Source organism: Babylonia areolata, chromosome 18 (assembly GCF_041734735.1).
Source record: "Babylonia areolata isolate BAREFJ2019XMU chromosome 18, ASM4173473v1, whole genome shotgun sequence".
In the NCBI taxonomy this organism is placed as follows: domain Eukaryota; kingdom Metazoa; phylum Mollusca; class Gastropoda; order Neogastropoda; family Buccinidae; genus Babylonia; species Babylonia areolata.
Window position 1 is genome coordinate 1,096,229 of NC_134893.1, and position 14,691 is coordinate 1,110,919.

Genomic DNA, 14,691 nt, shown 5'->3' on the forward strand with positions numbered 1-14,691 from the left:
GCCTGGTGACCGGTGTGTGCTGATTTCTGCCACATGGCTGTCATCGCCTGGTGACCGGTGTGTGCTGATTTCTGCCACATGGCTGTCATCGCCTTGTGACCGGTGTGTGCTGATTTCTGCCACATGGCTGTCATCGCCTGGTGACCGGTGTGTGCTGATTTCTGCCACATGGCTGTCATTGCCTGGTGACTGGTGTGTGCTGATTTCTGCCACATGGCTGTCATTGCCTGGTGACCGGTGTGTGCTGATGTCTGCCACTTGGCTGTCAAACCGGGCGTCCCTGCCTTGCCTTGTGAAAATGATTTATGTTTTTCAGACATTTTACGTGTGATTGAATGTGTGTTTATCAATTATGAATCAGATTTGGGTTTTTTGTTTTGTTTGTTTGTTTTTTTATTTTTACCCCAGATATATTACTGGTTTTAGAGCAACAAGAAAAAGTTGAAGGAGAGCAGAACTGCTTGATTGTTTATGGAAGAATGGACACAAACATTGTTTATGGAAGAATGGACACAAACATTGTTTATGGAAGAATGGACACAAACATTGTTTATGGAAGAATGGACACAAACATTGTTTATGGAAGAATGGACACAAACATTAAAGGAAGATTGGCTGAAGGACAAAGTGACCTGTTGGTGCTGTTCAGCAGAACATAACTGGTGTATTCGTTCTTGGGGAATTTCTAGTGATGCCATCATTTGCTTTGTGCATTGGTCTTGCAGACGGTGGTGTTGAGGTGATGGAAGGGCTGAACAAAGATCAAGACATGTCCAGTCCCTTCTTTCCCTGAAGTACAGGGTTCAATGAAAGTTGAGGACCACTTAAAAATAATGCTGATCAACGCTGATCTCTCCGACAGGGAGCTTGTGGTGTTTCCAATGAATGTCATGATATACATGCATTCAGTATGACTTGTCATGCAGTATTGTCATTCTTGTCTGACTTTTACCTTCAGAACAGTAGAGGAGACAACTGCTATTTTGGCTACCATTTGATTATAGTGGAGAAGTGTCTAGCTCAAGTTACATCCCCACTGTCTTGGCCAGGAGGGCTTTAGAACAGTCAGCGTTGGGATGGTCCCCAAAGGACAACTAGCCCTGAAGGCGGAGGACTTAAGAGCTAGTGGAATCTAGTTTCCTACTTTGAGAGTCGTTCTTCACAAAAGACCAAGTTGTAAACGAAATCCCATTGCTGCGGAGAAACCATTGATTACACATCTCTCATTTTGCAGTGGGCCTAGCTGTCAAGAAATGGGTGTGTGCACACACAGGCAAACATAACACACTCACACAGCCAGCTGAAATGAAGGGTCCTTAACTTTCTGTGACTGTGTAGCTCCAAGGTCTGTAATGTTTAGGTGTCCTAACTTTCTGTGACTGTAGCTCCAAGGTCTGTAATGTTTAGGTGTCCTAACTTTCTGTGACTGTAGCTCCAAGGTCTGTAATGTTTAGGTGTCCTAACTTTCTGTGACTGTGTAGCTCCAAGGTCTGTAATGTTTAGGTGTCCTAACTTTCTGTGACTGTAGCTCCAAGGTCTGTAATGTTTAGGTGTCCTAACTTTCTGTGACTGTAGCTCCAAGGTCTGTAATGTTTAGGTGTCCTAGCTTTCTGTGACTGTAGCTCCAAGGTCTGTAATGTTTAGGTGTCCTAACTTTCTGTGACTGTGTAGCTCCAAGGTCTGTAATGTTTAGGTGTCCTAACTTTCTGTGACTGTGTAGCTCCAAGGTCTGTAATGTTTAGGTGTCCTAACTTTCTGTGACTGTGTAGCTCCAAGGTCTGTAGTGTTTAGGTGTCCTAACTTTCTGTGACTGTAGCTCCAAGGTCTGTAATGTTTAGGTATCCTAACTTTCTGTGACTTGCTCCAAGGTCTGTAGTGTTTAGGTGTCCTAACTTTCTGTGACTTGCTCCAAGGTCTGTAATGTTTAGGTGTCCTAACTTTCTGTGACTGTGTAGCTCCAAGGTCTGTAATGTTTAGGTGTCCTAACTTTCTGTGACTGTAGCTCCAAGGTCTGTAATGTTTAGGTGTCCTAACTTTCTGTGACTGTAGCTCCAAGGTCTGTAATGTTTAGGTGTCCTAACTTTCTGTGACTGTAGCTCCAAGGTCTGTAATGTTTAGGTGTCCTAGCTTTCTGTGACTGTAGCTCCAAGGTCTGTAATGTTTAGGTGTCCTAACTTTCTGTGACTGTGTAGCTCCAAGGTCTGTAATGTTTAGATGTCCTAACTTTCTGTGACTGTGTAGCTCCAAGGTCTGTAATGTTTAGGTGTCCTAACTTTCTGTGACTGTGTAGCTCCAAGGTCTGTAGTGTTTAGGTGTCCTAACTTTCTGTGACTGTAGCTCCAAGGTCTGTAGTGTTTAGGTGTCCTAACTTTCTGTGACTGTGTAGCTCCAAGGTCTGTAATGTTTAGGTGTCCTAACTTTCTGTGACTGTGTAGCTCCAAGGTCTGTAATGTTTAGGTGTCCTAACTTTCTGTGACTGTGTAGCTCCAAGGTCTGTAGTGTTTAGGTGTCCTAACTTTCTGTGACTGTAGCTCCAAGGTCTGTAATGTTTAGGTATCCTAACTTTCTGTGACTTGCTCCAAGGTCTGTAGTGTTTAGGTGTCCTAACTTTCTGTGACTGTAGCTCCAAGGTCTGTAGTGTTTAGGTGTCCTACCCTCCAAGGTCTGTAGTGTTTAGGTGTCCTAACTTTCTGTGACTGTGTAGCTCCAAGGTCTGTAATGTTTAGGTGTCCTAACTTTCTGTGACTGTGTAGCTCCAAGGTCTGTAATGTTTAGATGTCCTAACTTTCTGTGACTGTGTAGCTCCAAGGTCTGTAATGTTTAGGTGTCCTAACTTTCTGTGACTGTGTAGCTCCAAGGTCTGTAATGTTTAGGTGTCCTAACTTTCTGTGTCTAGCTCCAAGGTCTGTAATGTTTAGGTGTCCTAACTTTCTGTGACTAGCTCCAAGGTCTGTAATGTTTAGGTGTCCTAACTTTCTGTGACTGTGTAGCTCCAAGGTCTGTAATGTTTAGGTGTCCTATCTTTCTGTGTCTAGCTCCAAGGTTTGTAATGTTTAGGTGTGACCTGACTTGACCATATCCTAACAGAATCAGGACAGGCTCTGGGCTTTGTTTTGTATTTTAGACTCAGGACAAAAAGGGAAAAGGAAAAAAAAGACGAAAAAATAGCCTCGTTTTTCCCACAAACACATTTTACAACAATTAAACAAAACTTTGAACAAGTGTGGTATAGTAAATTGGAGTTATTGAACACATTTTCTAGTGTACTGTCTCTAAAAGGACCGTCTTAGTGGGGGTTTTTTTTGTTTGTTTTTGGGGTTTTTTTAACTGTCTCCCATAATGAGGCTATACCCTGATTAGCTGAAAAAGTACAGCTATTTTTGACTTTTCTGTTTTTAACTGAAACTCTTTTTTTTTCTTTCTTCTAAATTTCTTCAAATTTCTGCTTTGACATCTTTTTAAGCTGAAAATTTCCTTTCTTAATTTCATTTTTAATTACTGCCATGTTTTAATACCCTCCCTCTCTCTCTCCCTATATATATATATTTTTTTTTTTTAATGTGAATTGATTTCCTTTCATCAGCAAAACAAGAGGATCAGAGACTTAGTTCCTTCTTGTCATGACGCAAAAGAAAAAAAAACGTGAGATATTCTTTTTGAATGTCAGATGACATGCTGCTGTCTTGCTGGCTTTTGACCCCCTTCTTTGGTTTCTTTTCTCCTTACTTATTATTTTTTCATTATAATCCTCAGTACAGCAAACAAGAAGAAGAAAAAAGACTAGGAATCTAAGTTTTATTTCTCAACATTTGATTAGAATGAACTTTTAAGATCCTTTTTTTCTTTTAAGCATTAACTTCTAAATTTTGATTTAACTTTTTTGGGACCTGTTTCATTTACTGGAAGAACTTTCAAATTTTGCATAGATTTATCTTAGAATGTCCTGCACTGTGATCTGGATCAGATGATTGGATGAAAGGGTTTATTCATTTTAAGCACAACACTTACTGAATGTTTCAGCAGGATGGGCAAGCTGTGAACTGTGTTCTTTTCCTTTCTCCAACACTTTTAGAAAAAGAGGACTATAGTAACAAAGCTTAGATTCTGCTGAGTCATGGGGAAATGATGATGTTGATATCAAATTCAGCCTTAGTTTATAAATGGGTGTGGCACCTCAATGACTCTCACTTAGGGAAAAGAAGAAGACTGAATATATTTGTTTGTGGTTTTGTTGTTTTGTTTGTTTTTTTAATCAGTCGGTCATGATTTTCCATCATTTACATGTCAACCCAGGTGTCTCATTTAATGAAAGGAGGAAAGAGGGTGCTGCATACATAAAGAGAAAGCAGTGTAGTATTTTGCTTTGGACAGGAATCAGACTTGTGTCTCTGTCTGTACCAGTTGGCATTGGGTCATGGTAAATATATTACACATAATTTATGGGGAAGATTTCCCATTGTTTATCACAGAAATTTGTGTTCTCAAAGAAAAGAACAAATCTCAAAACATTTTGACAGTACCATCATAGGTATGTGCAGCAGCGGTTGAAGAAATGTGGGCGATACAAGCTGATGGGAAGCAAGTGCTAGGTAGCAGTGTGTCCGAATGGCTTGCCATTGTTGTAGCATGATTTAGACAGCTCTTGTCTCATAAAGAGTACCAGTGTTTGTTAGTAAAGTCTTCTTCAAAATGTACTCTGTGATGTCCTTCATTCTGTGTGCATTGTTTGGAAAATGTCCAGCATAGAAGTAAAAAGATGGTTATGAGACAGTTTGTAATAAACTGTGAATAAATATTTCATTTTGGTAAAGTTCACCGCGTAATGTAAGGGTTTATGGCATGTATGTATTATCATCAATAGTGCTTTTTAATAATAATAATAATAATAATAATGGATACTTATATAGCACACTATCCAGAAATCTGCTCTAGGTGCTTTACAAAAACGCTTTTGATAACATAAAACATTATATCTATGTTACATACACACACCAAAATGTGACCACACACACACACACACACACACACACACACACACACACACACACACACACGCACGCACGCACGCGTACACACACACGCACGCACGCACGCACACACACACACTGCATACATACATTTTAACATACATGTGTATCTAACAGCTACCCTAACACATACGCACACATAGGCAGGCACAAACTTACATAAACACACGCACACACAATACACATTCATATACATGCATGTAGTTGTGGACCTGCCACAATTGAACTTATTGCTGAGGGAAAAGGTGAGTTTTGAGACGAGATTTAAAAGATGCGAGGGAATCAGAATGACGGAGGTTATCAGGGAGCTTGTTCCACGTCTTTGGCGATTGAAAAGAAAACGATCTGTGTCCATAGGTCTTACTTCTGACGTGAGGTATCCTGAGAAGTCGAGTATCAGAGGAAGAACGGAGCTGGCGAGACGGGGTATAGATATGGATGAGTTCAGAAAGATACTTTGGGCCAGATCCGTTGACTGCAGAAAAGGTCAGAGTGGATAGCTTATAGTCTATTCGATCAGAAACAGGCAACCAGTGGAGAGACTGAAGAAGAGGAGAAACATGGTCAAATTTAGAAGCTCTGCAAATGAGTCTGGCAGCGTTGATTGTTGGATTGATTTTGTAGTCTTTAATTTTACATTGTGTATTATTAAGCGTGTCCAGTGTTTCTGAAAAGATCCGGTTTTATTGCATTTGCAATCTGTCCAAGATTGAAACTGATCACACGACCAAAAACAAAATGCTCTCTTTTTATATATATTTATATATATATATAAGGGTCAAGATTGAACTATAGAAGACCAAACTACATGCTTCTTATGAAACAAAGCGGTAGTGATGGAGGGTAGCTTTATCAGGGTTGTATGCATGTGAAGATGTTAATCATGGTATTGGTTTTCTTCACTTCTGTTTTAGACTTTTCTCTGTGGGTTTTTGTTGTTGTTGTTGTGGGGGGGTTGCTCTTGTTTTCTTTCTTTCTTTGTAGAATCTCTGTCTATTGATTTTCAGAATACAGGATTCTATTTTGCAGAGTCTTCCTCTTTACAGACAGGATTTTATCACATGTAAATTCTCATAAGAGAATAACAAATTGTTTGTTTATTTGTGCCTTTAAATTGGAAACAGATTAACTGATCGCATTGACACTAATTTCAGTAGTTACGTTTAGGGAATTGACAGATGTTCTGGTCCACATTACATCTGAATTGAGATGAAAAACGTCTTCTCTCACACTCTGAAAAAGCAGTAACGATATATTACTTCCATTGTTGGTTAACTTTAGTCATGCACTTTTTTTTCCACATCTTTTAATCAGTTGTGTGTGTTTATGTGTGTGTTGTCTGTCTCTGGGTGTTGGTGTGTGGGTTGCACTGTGAACACATTACTCAAGTGCGGAATTTTGTTATGAACCTAGACATAAATAAAGGTCATTTGTCAAACTGATTTCTTAAGAGTTCTATCCTGTTTTTGAGTTGTGACGAATTTATTTTTCTCTTTTTTCTTTGGTTGATTTTTTGTTTGTTTGCTGGTGAATTGTTTCACATTAATTTAGTTGATAATCAGTGTGCTGATGTGTATGAAGTTCTTTTCTTTGATCCTTGTTTCCTTGCAGTGTTCTGAGTTGTGTGACAGACTGACCTGATGAAGATGTTTGGCAGGAAGTGTCCCACGTTGTGTGGCCTTTCTTGCCCTGCTCTTGAGGACTTAGTGTCTGTCCCTCTCCACATCAGTGTTTAGAATAAGTTCCTGTCCAGGTTTTCACTACCGGCAGATTCACAGGAGAATTGATAATCACTGGACAAGTTGGCTGTCTCAACTGTGGAGGAGACGCTCACTCAATCTGCTTCCATTATTATTGTAGTCAGTAGGGGGTGTCCTGTCAGTGTTCAGTGACAACATTGTAGTCAGTAGGGGGTGTCCTGTCAGTGTTCAGTGACAACACTGTAGACAGTAGAGGGGGTCCTGTCAGTGTTCAGTGACAACACTGTAGACAGTAGAGGGGGTCCTGTCAGTGTTCAGTGACAACACTGTAGACAGTAGGGGGTGTCCTGTCAGTGTTCAGTGACAACATTGTAGTCAGTAGGGGGTGTCCTGTCAGTGTTCAGTGACAACACTGTAGTCAGTAGGGGGGGGTCCTGTCAGTGTTCAGTGACAACATTGTAGTCAGTAGGGGGTGCAGTAGGGGGTGTCCTGTCAGTGTTCAGTGACAACACTGTAGTCAGTAGGGGGTGTCCTGTCAGTGTTCAGTGACAACATTGTAGTCAGTAGGGGGTGTCCTGTCAGTGTTCAGTGACAACACTGTAGTCAGTAGGTGGTGTCCTGTCAGTGTTCAGTGACAATACTGTAGTCAGTAGGGGGTGTCCTGTCAGTGTTCAGTGACAACATTGTAGTCAGTAGGGGGTGTCCTGTCAGTGTTCAGTGACAACACTGTAGTCAGTAGGTGGTGTCCTGTCAGTGTTCAGTGACAATACTGTAGTCAGTAGGGGGTGTCCTGTCAGTGTTCAGTGACAATACTGTAGTCAGTAGGGGGTGTCCTGTCAGTGTTCAGTGACAACATTGTAGTCAGTAGGTGGTGTCCTGTCAGTGTTCAGTGACAACATTGTAGTCAGTAGGGGGTGTCCTGTCAGTGTTCAGTGACAACACTGTAGTCAGTAGGGGGTGTCCTGTCAGTGTTCAGTGACAACATTGTAGTCAGTAGGGGGTGTCCTGTCAGTGTTCAGTGACAACATTGTAGTCAGTAGGGGGTGTCCTGTCAGTGTTCAGTGACAACACTGTAGTCAGTAGAGGGGGTCCTGTCAGTGTTCAGTGACAACACTGTAGTCAGTAGAGGGGGTCCTGTCAGTGTTCAGTGACAACACTGTAGTCAGTAGAGGGGGTCCTGTCAGTGTTCAGTGACAACATTGTAGTCAGTAGGGGGTGTCCTGTCAGTGTTCAGTGACAACACTGTAGTCAGTAGAGGGGGTGTCCTGTCAGTGTTCAGTGACAACATTGTAGTCAGTAGGGGGTGTCCTGTCAGTGTTCAGTGACAACACTGTAGTCAGTAGGGGGTGTCCTGTCAGTGTTCAGTGACAACACTAGTCAGTAGAGGGTGTCCTGTCAGTGTTCAGTGACAACACTGTAGTCAGTAGGGGGTGTCCTGTCAGTGTTCAGTGACAACACTGTCGTCAGTAGGGGGTGTCCTGTCAGTGTTCAGTGACAACAGGCACTACTGAGTACTGCTGAGTTCCATAGTTCCCTGTGGATTGCCAGCACTGAGACAGCCACAGACCAACGCAGGTGTGGTCATGATGGGAATGATGTGTGGGAGTGATGCCACTGAAATGGGCCACAACATGGGGTAGCAAAACAAAAGAAAACAAGAAACCAAAAAACAGATGTTATTTATTTATTTTATTTATCACAAACATGGGCAGTTTCACAGTATTACAGTTTAAAGTTTGTCAAAATAGGAAACTTTGTATATGTGGTATGTTTTCCACATGTCTTAATGAATTGAGAAAAAAAGTTGTCTTTTGTTTTGTTTTTCAGACTTGTGTTGTTTGTGTGTGATACTGATGTTGCTGTCAATGGTTGATGTTTTCCACAAGCCACACACAGCATTTGCTTGCTCAGTCTGATTCAGATAAAAAAATATATATAAAGATGTTGGTAAACATATACACAAGATTCTTCTGGCACTGATGTTTGACTGAGAGATTTGTATTGTGGTTTTGAAGTGAGGCTGAAGAACATTTTCAGTCCTTTTGGCTGTATGATAAACCATGAGTACTTGCAAACAAGTCCATGCACATGATCTTTTTGTCTGCTGCTACAATGAATTATGGGAGCTTCTGTCATGAAACACTGTGAACCTGCTCTGTTATTTTAGTGTGTGTGAGTTACTACATCCTTTTTCGTTCCATTTCTTAAAATGTGTTATTGGTGTGCCAACTGTGGTAACACACATATATATATTTTTATTAATTCAGTTACTTTTTGTTTAAACCCTCAGAGAAATTACATGTGGAAACAAAAGATTGTCATGGAGACAGAATTTGATTCATGGACATTGCTTTTAACAAAGGAGAATCAGTTACATACAGTGAACATAATTGAGTTTAGATAAGATTTTGCTTCTAAACATGCAGTTTAGCACAAATTTCATGGATATTGTTATAAACGAAGTCATGTGTGCAATGAAATAATTGCACTAAGTGGTGAATAAAACAAAAATTGTTTCTAAACACACAGTTTAGTCTAGAATTTATGGACATTGTTAAAAATGAAGTCACATATTATATGCAATAGCATCATTGCACTGAGACAAAATCTGTTTCTTAAACATGCAGAATTTGTTCATTGTTTTGAATGAGCAGCAGTTATATACACAGTGGTGTGACACCATCGAGATCAATGATGATCATCATTGTCATCCAGCTGGGGGAGGGGGGAGGATGCTCATGAATCAATCTGTGAATGCGCAGATGGCTGAATAGTCCAATCTGCGCACGAAATGTTCGCTGACAGTTGGGGCAGACAAAGACAGGCATATCATTGTCAGGGAGCTTGTTTGCCCGTGACTTCCTGGCCTGCCTCTTCTGAACAGCTGCAGCAGTCCTGTTGGCCTCGCACAACTTGGCGCCTTTGTGCACAGCAGCACGCCATTTGTCACGGTCCACTGCAGATTTCTCCCAAGAGTCAGGGTTGATATCAAACGCTTTCAGAGAGACTTTCAGAGTATCTCTGAAGCGCTTCTTCAGACCACCATGTGATCTCTTCCCATGTTGCAGCTCGCCATAGAAGAGCCTTTTGGGCAGCCGATGGTCTGGCATGCGCGCCACATGTCCAGCCCAGCGAAGCTGGGACTGCATCAGGATGGTGAAGATGCTGGGAAGGGTGGCTTTTGCAAGCACCTCCGTGTCTGGGGTCCTGTCTTGCCACTTGATGTTCAGTAGCTTCCTGAGGCATGTTGTGTGGAAGTGGTTCAGCTTCTTGGCATGTCGTTGGTACACTGTCCAAGTTTCGCAGGCGTACAGTAGTGTGGGGAGAACTACTGCTCTGTAGACCTTTAGCTTTGTCTCAAGACCAATGCCTCTTCTGTTCCAGACATTTGCATAGAGTCTACCAAAGGTTGCGCTTGCTCTTGCAATCCTGATGTTCACTGCATCGTCGATGGTTGCATTTCGTGACAGTGTGCTGCCAAGGTATGTGAACCGCTCCACCGCACTGAGTCTCTGACCGTTGACTGTGATGTTGGGAATGGTCATTGTTTTGAATGAATTGTTTAAAATCAAGTCATATATGCAATAACATAATTGCACTGAAAGCAAATGTGTTTCTTAAACATGCTGTTTAGTACAGAATGTACACAAAGCATCTCTTTTGTTTTTGTTTGTTTGTTGTTGTGTTTTGGTGGTGTGGATCATGCCATAAGTTAAATAGACATTCCTATCTGAATGGAGATGTTTATGCCTTGTTTTTGGTGTGTATGTCAAAGGTTCTTTGTTAAAAGAGACTTCTGTTGACAGGTGGACATTGTGGTGATTTGGTACCTGTAGGGATTCCCAGGACGCTAACAGTTCTAGCAGTACCTGCTTCTGGGATTCCTGTGCTAGAAACTTCCAATTTTCTGTCATTTCTATTTCTCTCTGGATTTTCCTTTTTCTCTCTGTTGTCTTTTCCATTATTATTTTTTGCCCTTCTGGTTCAGTCACCTCTGTTGTTTTCTGCCCTTCTGGTCCAGTCACCCCTATTGTTTTCTGCCCTTCTGGTCCAGTCACCCCTATTGTTTTCTGCCCTTCTGGTCCAGTCACCTCTATTCTTTTCTGCACTTCTGGTCCAGTCACCCCTATTGTTTTCTGCCCTTCTGGTCCATTCACCTCAATTGTTTTCTGCCCTTCTGGTCCATTCACCTCAGTTGTTTTCTGCCCTTTTGGTCCAGTCAGCCCTATTGTTTTCTGCCCTTCTGGTCCAGTCAGCCCTATTGTTTTCTGCCCTTCTGGTCCAGTCAGCCCTATTGTTTTCTGCCTTCCTGGTCCAGTCACCCCTATTGTTTTCTGCCTTCCTGGTCTAGTCACCCCTATTGTTTTCTACTCTTCTGGTCCAGTCACCTCTGTTGTTTTCTGCCCTTCTGGTCCAGTCACCTCTATTGTTTTCTGGAAAGACTTGGATGGTTTGTTTTTTTTTCTTTCTTTCTCTAGATTTGATTGTTGGGTTTTCTCACTTTTTTCCAAGGACGTGTGAGGTGCCTGTTGGCAGTGTTAGGTGTTGTATACCCCTTCAAGCCTTGTTTTACATGCAGCTTTGTTTAGTGTGTATATTTATGTGCATCTCAGTTCTTTTTTAATCCTACAATGAAAAATTGATGGAATGATCATCATGAGGCACTTCCACATTTCTTGGCTTATGTGCTTGAATGGGACGATCTGTCCCTGTGTCCTTGAATGGGATGATCTGTCCCTGTGTCCTTGAATGGGACAATCTGTCATTGAGTGGGACTATCTATCCCATAGCCTTGTAGACCGTGGGGGCATCACATTTGGCAACCAGCCTCCTGCATGCCTCATGGTTGTCTGTCCTTCTGATGGTCTCACTCAGGGTTAGACCTGTCCACTGTGAGATGTTGTCCTGCCATCTCTTCTGCTGCCTGCCTCTTCTCCTTACTCCCTGCACTGTTCCCTGCAGGAAGGTCTTGGCCAGTCCTTATGAACACAAGAACTGTACTTGTGCCTAATTTTTTTTTGCCAGTTGTTATTTCTTTCATGTTGTGTGGGACCGATATCCAGTTGTTTTTCAACCCAATGTGGGCAGCTGGGCTGTAGTGTGAGCGACAAAAGATAGAGATGATGTTAGGGTAAAACAAAGAACATTTGGTGCTTGTGATGCGAGTGAAACATACATCAGTGAGGAGGATGAGTGTGCTGGTCACAAGAAAGGTGCTTGAAGGATAGATGTGTGTGTGTGTGGTGTGTGTGCGTGGTAATGACAGAGATGTGAATGTCAGTGTGTTGTTTTATGGCATGGACAACAAAGAGTGCAGCTATTAAAACTTGTTTGTGACTGTGGTAATACCCACAGGGAAATTATAGGATTGTGTGTGTGAGTTTTGTACACTTCAAGATGTTTCTACTTGCTCCATTGTTTCTGCTTGGGATTGGGGATAATTGGTGAAAAATGACATTGACTGAATGATAACATGTCCGTGTGCGCACTGTTTTGTTTTCAATAAAGTGCATATTATTCCTATGATTGCGTCAGTGTGAAGTGATGAAAAAGTTTATTGGGATGAAATTGTGTGTGACTATTTAAATCATCTGAGATTGTATAACCATTTGAGTCTTCAAGACACTGTGTGTGTGTGTGTGTGTGTTTCAACTGCAGCCTTATTTTCAGGTTCAGTACTGGAAGAGCCTCCCGCTGTCTGCTCCTTTTTGCAAATAGTCAGCACGCTCATATTGCTGATATTGCTTTGTTCTGTTTACAAACAGTACCTTCTCTGATCATAATGATTATTATTGTTTTTATTGGTTTTATCATAAAACACTTATGAATCCTTATTTCTCAAACCACTTTTTTTCATTTCACATGATGGTTGAAGTCCATGACGCACTTTCTTCCTCATAAATGACTGAAGCACATAAACAAAACATTGTCATGGAACCAGGCGTAATTGACCGTTAAGTTTTGCCACAGACACTTGGGTCGTTGATGTCTGTGGTTTCACCATCACAGTCACCAGTCATGTCTGTCCGCCTCAAGCAAATGACCAATCTATCCTGCTTTCGGCACACATAAACCACAGGTTGGTTTACATTTCAGGGGCTTGCCTACCATCCTGAACAACCGTAATTATACCACTTCCACTCGTATAACACTTCATGAGTATGTGAGGGACTCAGTAGCTGTAGCCGATTTTGCGTTTGTCTGCTGTGACAGCCTGCAGCTCTGGCGATTAAACCAGCGACAAGAAACTCTAGGGAGAGCTGGGCAGTACAAGGTTTTCAGTATTCTGTAAATGTATATTCTAGTATTACCTATACAGAATATGTGTGTGTGTGTATATATATATATATATATATATATATATATATATATGTATATATATATATATGTGTGTGTGTGTGTGTGTGTGTGTGTGTGTAGAACATCCAGGGTACTATTCTAATGACAACAGAAATGCACAGCCTCGTGTTCCATTCGTCAATTGATCACCAACGTTACGGACTTAGACCGCTGCCACACTGGCGTGTAGGCACGGTGCGTGTTAGTAAACTTTTATATTTTCTTCACCTTATTTATTTTTGATTGTCTGACGCACAGTATACCATATGTATCATTACACGGACTCGATCTATCCCTTGATGATGCAAGCTATTTTAAGAACAGAAATGAAAACATCCAGCAACTTTTGTTTGTTGTTTTGTCACTGTCCGTTTTTCTGCAATCGTAATGATACCATTGACAATACAGAAAAATATATATAACTATATGGGCCAAAAACGACAATACTAATCATGTGACACCACTACTACTACTACAACTACTACAGCAACAACTACTACTTCTGCTGCTGCTACTACTACCGCTATTTATAATGAAACGAATGATGAGTGCCTAAAGGCAGCTGTCAATCAGCTCTACCCAGGTATATACAGACAGCCTGTTGTAGCTGTCAATCAGCTCTACCCAGGTATATACAGACAGCCTTTTGTAGCCCAGGCATATACAGACAGGGTGTTGTAGCTGTCAATCAGCTCTACCCAGGTATATACAGACAGCCTGTTGTGGCCCAGGTATATACAGACAGCGTGTTGTAGCTGTCAATCAGCTCTACCCAGGTATATACAGACAGCCTGTTGTAGCCCAGGTATATACAGACAGCGTGTTGTAGCTGTCAATCAGCTCTACCCAGGTATATACAGACAGCGTGTTGTAGCTGTCAATCAGCTCTACCCAGGTATATACAGACAGCGTGTTGTAGCTGTCAATCAGCTCTACCCAGGCATATACAGACAGCGTGTTGTAGCTGTCAATCAGCTCTACCCAGGTATATACAGACAGCGTGTTGTAGCTGTCAATCAGCTCTACCCAGGTATATACAGACAGCCTGTTGTAGCTGTCAATCAGCTCTACCCAGGTATATACAGACAGCCTGTTGTGGCCCAGGTATATACAGACAGTGTTGTAGCTGTCAATCAGCTCTACCCAGGTATATACAGACAGCGTGTTGTAGCTGTCAATCAGCTCTACCCAGGTATATACAGACAGCATGTTGTAGCTGTCAATCAGCTCTACCCAGGTATATACAGACAGCCTGTTGTAGCCCAGGTATATACAGACAGCCTGTTGTAGCTGTCAGTCAGCTCTACCCAGGTATATACAGACAGCCTGTTGTAGCCCAGGTATATACAGACAGCCTGTTGTAGCTGTCAATCAGCTCTACCCAGGTATATACAGACAGTGTTGTAGCTGTCAATCAGCTCTACCCAGGTATATACAGACAGCGTGTTGTAGCCCAGGTATATACAGACAGCCTGTTGTAGCTTTCAATCAGCTCTACCCAGGTATATACAGACAGCCTGTTGTAGCTGTCAATCAGCTCTACCCAGGTATATACAGACAGCCTGTTGTAGCTGTCAATCAGCTCTACCCAGGTATATACAGACAGCGTGTTGTAGCCCAGGTAT